The sequence below is a fragment of the Panicum virgatum genome, chromosome 2N, assembly GCF_016808335.1.
Source record: "Panicum virgatum strain AP13 chromosome 2N, P.virgatum_v5, whole genome shotgun sequence".
NCBI lineage: Eukaryota > Viridiplantae > Streptophyta > Magnoliopsida > Poales > Poaceae > Panicum > Panicum virgatum.
The window spans coordinates 13,984,718-13,994,417 of NC_053146.1; the positions used below are offsets into that span (position 1 = coordinate 13,984,718).

Genomic DNA, 9,700 nt, shown 5'->3' on the forward strand with positions numbered 1-9,700 from the left:
TGTCATGTGTCCGAAATATTGCACACGGCAAACAAAAATATACACTGCAAAGATACGTTTTGCGGTAGCGTGATAGCTCTCTCGGCATCGCAACCACCAAGCAGCAGCATTCACTAATAGTGGTCATGCTCGAGGAGAGACAGCTTGCTGTGGCCTGTCGCCAGAGTACATGCGATACGCAAAACTTCTCTCCCAGAAAACATAGCTTAAAACATAGCTTGCTCCTTCTCGGGAATGACGACGATCCTCCATGCAACTTCGATTCCTCAGATGACGTGGCCTCCCCCACCAACCAAGTGTACTTACTTGGGCTTGAGTTGCTCTGGACCGGCCATTTATTGGGCCGTGAAACAGCCCGACCCACTCTCACAGTCTGACACACCAAGGCCAGGGTTGCGGCGGCGCCGCCACCAGACACCCGCACCACAAGCCGCAGGGCGCCGGGCGCAGAGATGGAGCCGCCGGGTCCCAGTTCTAAGAGGAGGAAGTCGGATTCGGGGGAGCGAGAGGCCGGCGAGTCCCCGCCGGAGGCCACGGAGGTGCCGAATCCCCAGCTTGCACCGACGCCATCTTCCTCCTCTCCACCAAGCGATGAAGGCGGCGGCGACGACTACATCAGCGGCCTCCCCGACGCCATCCTCGGCGAAATCGTCGCCCTCCTCTCCACCAGGGACGCCGCCCGCGTCAAGACCCTCGCCTCCCGGCAAGGTGGCGCCACATCTGGCGCGCCGCCCCTCTCAACCTCGACAGCAGCGAGCTCCCCGACGCCGACGGGGCCCTCGTCGGAGCCGTCTCCCGTATCCTCGCTGACCACCCCGGCCCCGGCCTCCGCTTCTGCATCCCGTCGCACCTCGTCTTCAACCGCCCCGTCACTGTGGAGGCCTGGCTGCGCTCCCCGGCGCTCGACGGCCTCCAGGAGCTTGACCTCCGTGTGGCTACCTTCAGCAAGCTCGACCCTCCGTGTGGCTACCTTCAGCAAGCTCGACCTCGTGATGCCAAGGTTGAAGCGCTTCACTTCCCCCGGCTCACGCATCTCACACTTCAAGATGTCAGCATGTCCGGTTACCTTTTCAAAGGCTAAGAAAATGCTATATCCGGCTATACTCTTAGCTAACTCATTTAGCTGTTTTGCAAATCAAATTCACAGTTTTAGAATATTCAGTACATCATCAATTCATCATGTAGAAAAACAACATAGGACTTCAACTTCATGCTTTCACAAATGGTTAGAGAGCTTGGCCAGCTATTTATACATGGTTCTATTTTGGGCCTAAATGATGCACTGTGTTTAGCAGGCCGGCCAGCGACAGCGACCCATTCGATCTCCATTCTCCAGTCAAAATTTAGCGGGCTAAGAGATGGTAATTTAGCTGATTTAGCTGGCTATAGCGGGTTATTAGCGGGTTATCCTACTTAGCGCCAAATGGACCTTCTCCTAGCGTTTATGCTCCCAAAAAGTTAAATCCGGCTATAGCGGCAGCTATAGCTGGTTATTTAAAACCTTGCTCCCTGCACACCATGATTTCCAGTTCCAGCTGCCCTGTCCTGGAATACTTGCTGCTCGACGACTGCTGTGGGTGCCACCAGCTCATGATAAGCTCAAATAGCCTCAGAAGCATTGCCTTCGGTGCTAAACACCATACTGGCACGCCCCGGTTAAACGAAGTTATCCTTGTCAACGCCCCTTGCCTTGAAAGGTTCCTCCATAATAACATAGATGTGTCTGTAATTGTGGCGCCGAAACTAGATGCCTTAGGCTGTCATAATGATGAGCTACACTAGTCCAGAAACAATTTGTGTTGACAGGGCCTATTTACCGTGCTGGCAGGCGTAGTTGGAACCCGCCAGCCCAAATCCACCAGGGCCCACTTGACTAGCGCCCGCCAGCACAGAAGGTATTTGTTCTGGCGGGCCTCTTAATCGCCCGCCAGTAAAGACTAAAAGCTGTGAAGACCAAGAAGGCTACAAATTGACCGAAAAGGTACAAGAACAACTAAAAGCAGTGAAGATCAAGAATGCAAAAGATGACATCAAAGAAGAGGCGCACAAAAAAGAAAGGCACAAGGTATCCGCCTACATTGCAAAAGTGATGCTGAAGAGGGTTGATAAGGATTGGCTCATGACTCCATATGAATTTGAGTAAGTTTGCTTTAATTGTCATATATTATGTGGTAATTAATGTTAATGTAGTATTTAATAAATGATGTTATTATGCAGCAACCATTGGATTGCTATAATGATTATGCCCAAGATCGGAAGAGCAGTGGTCCTAGACTCAGCCGACTATGACCAAAAATGATACAGGGAGTTCATATGCATTTTACAAAAGTAAGATATTTCCTGACATTCCAATTCCATGCATATTTAGTTTGTCAATAATTTATGCATTCCTAAATTATTACCTTATTAATTATTACTATATGTCATTCTAACCTTACAGCGTGTACCACCTCTACGTCATGAAACGCAGGCCACATCCACCGGACAGGACGGAAGTTATGAACATTCGATATCATTTCCATGTAAGAACATAGCACTTAAATTTTATTGGTTATGTAAGTACGCACTCCTAATATATAATTTTTTTATGAAGTGCCACAAGCAACCTCCTGGCTCGGTGCTATGTGGCTACTACGTCTGCGAGTTCCTTAGAAACAGCGGGAGGTACCGAACAAACTCTGAAGACGTAAGTCATTATATTCTACTATATACTAATAACATGATTTAACATGACACTTGAACATACGACATCTTACTTTTTTTCAGATGCAGGAAATACCTGTGGCCAACAATAGATTGGGCGACACAGAGATCGACAACATTATCGCTGACATTGCAAGGTTCATCCAATGCGAGATTTGTCATGTGGCGGGCAAATACTTTGACCACGGTGGGGTGCTGGCTTTGGATGAGAACAACAACCTTAGCAACGGGATAAAGGACAATTAATGGTTGTTTTTCTTTGAACAATTGGTGTAAATATTAATATTATTGTAAACATGATGGTTGCTCTTGTTACTAAATATTAGTTGCTTGGAAACATTAGTCATTTTAATTGATGCACCATGTTAAAAGTATTGATGCAACGTACAGTGATATATTGCAAGAAATATTAACTTTCAATTAATGGGAAACAAATTTAAATTTAAATTGACAGAAAATAAAATTATAGCACAAGAAAAATCTTTGTGCTGGCGGGTTAGTTAAGCCATTCGCCAGCACAGAATCAATTTGTCCTGGCGGTTCCTTAAGACAACCGCGAGCACAGATCCCAATTTGTACTGGCAGGCGACTTAAGGAGCCCGCCAGTAAAGATACAATTTGTGCTGGCGGCACTACTACAAAACAGGCCTTTGTTCCTGGCCATTTGTCCCGGCAGCCTTTGGGCCCGGGACAATAGGTGGCTTTTGTCCCGGGTCCAACGGCTAGCCGAGCCAGCGGGGGGGGGGGGACAGGGGCCTTTTGTCCCGGTTGGAGACACCAACCGGGACAAAATGGGGGCCTTTTGTCCCGGTTGGTGCCTCCAACCGGGATAAAAGGCCTTGGGCCCCTTATCCCCTTCCCTCTCCCCCCGCCCGAGCCATTCAGCTCACTTGTTTTCTTGCTGTTCTTGACTCGGGATAGAGGAGTTCTTGCTCATTTCTTCACCACATTTGTGAAGATCTTTGATTCCCCGTCCATCCATCTGCTCTAAAGGTTTGGGGCTTGTTTTTCTCTTCTTCCTTGGCTTGTATAGCTCATTTCATACTTTAGAAATAGAGAAAATGTGTAGCTAGCTCATTTCTTGGACATTTAGCTAGCTAGATTGCATATGTAGGTGTAATTTTCTTTTAGATTTAGATGAGTATATGGATAGTAGAAATTTTTAGAATGAGTGTAGATACTTCATGTGATGTACTTGTATATATGACCATATTGTGGATAGTTGATTTTTTTATTCATGAATGAATTAATGAAATGAGTATATTATAGAATTTTTTGTATTATGAATGGATTATTTTGACACTCTAGTGATGTATTTAATCAGGCTCACATTGAAACCATCTAGAAGCTAAAAATATCTTTATTTCGAAACAAGTATACGTCGTTAATCTCCATCCAACGGTGATGGCACTACCTTTCAGGGATACACGATGCGCTATAAGGATGTCGCAAATCGGTTGGTCGCATCACCAGCACTTCCGATTGATAAGAAAAAAGCATTTGACGCAGTCAACATGCCCGTTGTTGTACTGAGAGCATATCAACGAGCATGTTGCCTGTGCCAAGTGATGTGCCTATTAATCGTAAATGTTGGTGCTGCGACTAGCCGATTGGTGACATCCTTGTACCGCACCGTGTCCCCCCGAAAGGCAGTGTCATCACCGCAGGGTTGAGGTTACTAACATATACATTTTCAGAAATAAAGGTTTATTTTTCTTCTAGAGGGTTTCTGGATATTGAAAAGAGTGTACTCCTGGAACTGAAGGGTGTCAAAGTAATTAGAAGTTATAGAGATTTCTTTCAATTAATTAGAGATTTCTTGAGGATTAATGATACATTTCATCTTTTTTATATGATTTCATTGTTATTTGCAAGAGTTATTAATCTGATCATTGTAATTGTAATAGTAAATAATTTTTGCATTGTAATGGTAAGAATTTATAATTTTGTGGAAAATAAAGGTATTTTTCAGTAAAATATGGCTTCAGCAGCTGGAGGGTTTGATATATTTTATTTATTCGATACGTGTAAAGAATTCAAATCGATTTATTTAAAATGCAGATGGACCGGCAATGGATGTACAATGCTGACCGACGTTCGAAAGAATTCATTGATGGCCTGCATTATTTTTTGTCTGTGGCTGAGGCAAACAAGCAGAATGGTTTTATGTGCTGCCCGTGTGTTCATTGCAACAATAACAAGGATTACTCATCTTCAAGAATCCTACACAGCCACATTTTCGCAAATGGTTTCATGAAGAAGTATGTTTGTTGGACGAAGCACGGAGAACAGGGGGTTACCATGGAAGACAATGAAGAAGAAGATTTTGACGACCACTTTCCCGGGAATGCTGGAATCGGTGCATTCGATGACGATATTCCCATGGAAGAGCCCGAAGTAGATGTAGCAGAAAATGATCCCAGCGACGATCTGGGGCAGGCATTGCACAATGTGCAGGCAGACTGTGAGAGTGAAACGGAGAGGTTGAAGTTCCAGAAGTTGTTAGAGGACCACCATAAGTTGTTGTACCCAGATTGTCAAAATGGATTTAAGAAACTTGGCACCACCTTGGAGTTGCTGCAATGGAAGGTGACAAATGGTGTATCCGACAAGGGATTTGGTGAATTACTCAAACTTGTTAAAAAAATGCTTCCTAAGGACAATGAATTTCCTGCCACAACGTATGAAGCCAAGCAACTTGTTTGCCCTTTGGGACTGGAAATGTAAAAGATACATGCATGCCCCAACGACTGCATCCTCTACCGAGGCGAGTACAAGAATTTGGATGCATGTCCCGTATGCAGTGCATTGCGTTATAAGATTAGAAAAGATGATCCTGGAGATGTCGAGGGGGAGCCTCCCCGGAAGAGAGTTCCTGCGAAGGTCATGTGGTATTCGCCTATAATACCACGTTTGAAGCGTCTGTTTAGAAATAAAGATAATGCTAAGTTGATGCGATGGCACAAAGAGGAACGCAAGAAAGACTCGATGTTGAGACACCCCGCTGATGGGTCGCAGTGGAGAAAAATAAATAGAACGTACCCTAAATTTGATTTGGATGCGAGAAACATAAGGTTCGGTTTGAGTACGGATGGCATGAATCCTTTTGGTGAGATGAGCAGTGGTCATAGCACTTGGCCTGTGACTCTTTGTCTGTACAATCTTCCACCATGGCTCTGCATGAAACAAAAGTTCATCATGATGCCAGTGCTTATCCCGGGTCCAAAGCAGCCCGGAAATGACATTGATGTGTACCTAAGACCATTGGTCGAAGAACTCTTATTGCTCTGGGGCGATGAAGGTGTACGGATGTGGGATGAATACAAACAGGAAAACTTCAACCTACGAGCATTGCTGTTCGTAACGATCAATGACTGGCCTGCTCTTAGTAACTTGTCAGGACATTCGAACAAGGGATACAAAGCATGCACACACTGTTTAGATGATACCGATAATATATGGTTGACTCACTGTAAGAAGGTTGTATACATGGGTCATCGTCGGTTTCTTCCCATCAGGCATGCGGTACGAAAGAAGGGCAAGCATTTCAAAGGCCAAGCGGACCACCGAACAAAACCGATGCACCGTAGTAGTAAAGACGTCTTCAACATGGTAAAAGATCTAGAAGTTATTTTTGGAAAGGGGTCTGGTAGCCAACCTGTTCCGAACGAAAACGGAATGGCGCCCATGTGGAAGAAGAAATCTATATTTTGGGAGCTACCATATTGGGAAGTCTTAGATGTTCGTCATGCAATTGATGTGATGCACCTCACGAAGAATTTTTGCGTCAACCTGATAGCATTCTTGGGAGTGTACGGAAAGACAAAAGATACAGTAGAAGCACGTCAAGAATTGCAACGTATGGAAGAACGAGATGCCTTACATCCACAACAGCGAGATAATGGACGACAATACTTAAGTTCTGCCAGCTATACTCTTAGCAAGGAAGAGAAAGAAACCATGTTTGACTGCTTGAGCAGTATAAAGGTTCCATCTGGATACTCATCCAATATAAAAGGAATCTTAAATTTGGCAGAGAAGAAATTTACAAATCTCAAGTCCCATGACTGCCATGTGCTTATGACCGAACTTCTTCCGGTTGTGCTGCGGGGGATTATGCCTGATAACGTCCGGTTAACCATCGTGAAGATATGTGCCTTCCTCAACGCAGTTTCTCAGAAGATAATTGACCCGGAGAATTTGATAAAGCTGCAAAACGATGTGGTGCAATGTCTTGTTGGCTTTGAGCTGATATTTCCACCATCTTTCTTCAACATCATGACACATCTTCTAGTGCACCTTGTCAAAGAGATTGATATCCTCAGACCAGTATTTCTACACAACATGTTCCCATTCGAAAGGTTCATGGGGGTACTCAAGAAATGTGTTCGTAATAGAGCTCGTCCAGAAGGAAGCGTCGCCAGTGCCTACGGAACTGAGGAGGTCATTGACTTTTGTGTTGACTTTATTGATGACCTTAAACCGATTGGAGTCCCTGAATCGCGATATAAGGGGAGACTAACTGGAAAGGGTACATTAGGAAAGAAATCTTATGTCTGCACAGATGATTTCTCATTCAAGAAAGCGCATTATATGGTTCTTCAACAATCATCCTTGGTTGACCCATATATCGAGGAACACAAGAAAATTCTGCTCTCCAATTTCCCGGAAAAGTCTGAGGCATGGATTACATGTGAGCACATGAACACTTTCTGCAGCTAGTTGCAGAAGCATCTAATGCATAACATAGATATAAGTGAACAACTGTTCTTATTGGCTAGGGGACCATCTTGGAATATCTTAACATACCAAGGGTACGAGATAAATGGAAACACATTTTATACGATAGCCCAAGATAAAAAGAGTACCAACCAAAACAGCGGTGTTCGTATGGATGCCACGGACAATAATGGAAAAAAGGACACATATTACGGCTACATTGAAGAGATATGGGAGCTGGATTACGGTCCCAATTTCAAGGTGCCTCTATTTCGTTGCCAATGGGTTAAGCTATCTGGAGGAGGGGTAACAAAAGATGAGTATGGGATGACAATATTTGATCTCAACAATCTTGGGTATAGAGACGAGCCATTTGTCCTAGCCCAGGATGTCGCTCAGGTTTTCTACATTAAGGACATGTCCAGCAAGCCAAAGAAGGGGATAAACAAGCAAAAGGATGAGCCTAAGCGACACATAGTTCTATCAGGAAAGAGAAACATCGTTGGAGTGGAGGACAAGACAGACTTTTCAGAAGAATATAATAATTTTGTTGACATTCCACCTTTCGAAGTAAATGCTGATCCATGCATCCTGCTAGCCAATGATGATGCTCCATACTTGCGCCGTGATCATAATCAAGGGACATTTGTGAAGAGAAAGTCTGTTACCGCTAATCCTTCTTGTACTTGAATCATTTTATATTATTGTATAAAAACATAATCGCAATTCGAATACTTTTATTATATATGTACTGTACAATTATACTTTATGTGTTATATATATTATTTTATATATTTTTCACTTAATTACTAGACTCAATTATAATTTTCATTCAATAATGGATTACTCAACTAATTTTATTTATTTCATGAAATTACATTCACATTAACACACTATACTCTCTCACTAACACACAATCTCACTAACACACACTATCTCTCAAACTCACACACTACTCATTAATATCATGAAATTGCTTAATTTTAACTAAAATTCACTTTTTAAACGTTAATATCGTGATAGAATCCACTTTCTGTCGAAAAGCAACAGTTTGAAAAAAAATTTCACCTAATATATTTTTGCATGGTCAAAATAACAAATATGATTTCAAAAAAGTTAGATATTTCATTGACCCAATCACTTGAATGAAAATTAATTATTTTTGTTGCGTGTATCAAGTTTATATAGAGATAAGAAATTTTGTTCCATAATTTTTGGAATCATAATTTTATTAACTGAATTAACAAATGAAAGCCAATTTTAAAAGAGAAATAAAAAGAAACAAAAACAAACATAACATTAGGTGGGGACAAGGGAAAACGGGCCCCTTTTGTCCCGGGTGGTAGATCCACCCGGGACTAAAGGTGGGCCGCGGGCTGGGAATTTTCCCGGCCCGCCGAAAAACCCCTTTTGTCCCGGGTGAAGCCACGACCCGGGACAAAAAGGGCCTTTTGTCCCGGGTGAAGCCACGACCCGGGACAAAAGGTCCTTTTGTCCCGGGTCGTGGCTTCACCCGGGACAAAAGGACTCCCCCCCATATATTTCCTTCCTCCTTCACCCTTCCCCTAACACTTGGTTTCTCATCTGCGCCTGGTGCCGCCGCCGTCCTGCTCCCCCCACCGCGCGAGCCGAGCACCGCCGCCATCGACGTCGCCGCCGCCCAGAGCCCCGACCTCACGCCGCCGCCCAGAGCCACCGCCGCCGCCGTCCTGCTCCCCCCACCGCGCGAGCCAAGCACCGCCGCCATCGACGTCGCCGCCGCCCAGAGCCCCGACCTCACGCCGCCGCCTAGAGCCGCCGCCGCCATAACGCCCTCGCCACCATCCCCTGCTCGCCGTCGACCCGCCGCTACAGGCCATCCCAGCCCACGCCGCGTACCCAAAGGTAGAGCTCGATCTCGTCCCCTCCAACACAGAGCACTAACAGAATCACCATGCTTTGTCTGCTGCTCTCAAATGTAGGTGCATTGATGCTTGGTATTTTTCCGAGGTCTCATTACCTAAACTCACCAATAATAAGGACAATGTTAAACAATATATTAATTATTTAGGTCATCAAATAGGAAATGAGGCTTCACAAAACTATTATAGTGTTCACCCTGAATCTGACTTAAGCTTCCTACTACGCAACTAAATGGAAAGCTATGGTAAACTATTATTATGAGTACTGTAATGGAAGGAAATAAGCTCACGCACACAAATGCACCGTGTAAATCATCTGTCAAACTTACAGTACCACAACAATGACTAATATAACTTTCTAATTATGATCTGCATGA

The 9,700-nt window shown here is 44.2% G+C and overlaps 1 long non-coding RNA gene across 1 annotated transcript; it reads left to right on the forward strand.

The window, feature by feature from the left end:
• The first annotated feature begins 324 nt into the window (after positions 1–324).
• LOC120659831 lies at positions 325–3,055 on the forward strand. Its single transcript, XR_005669205.1, has 5 exons — positions 325–2,139; positions 2,218–2,328; positions 2,441–2,522; positions 2,594–2,686; positions 2,767–3,055. It is a non-coding gene; the product is annotated as an uncharacterized LOC120659831 (long non-coding RNA).
• Positions 3,056–9,700: the final 6,645 nt, after the last annotated feature.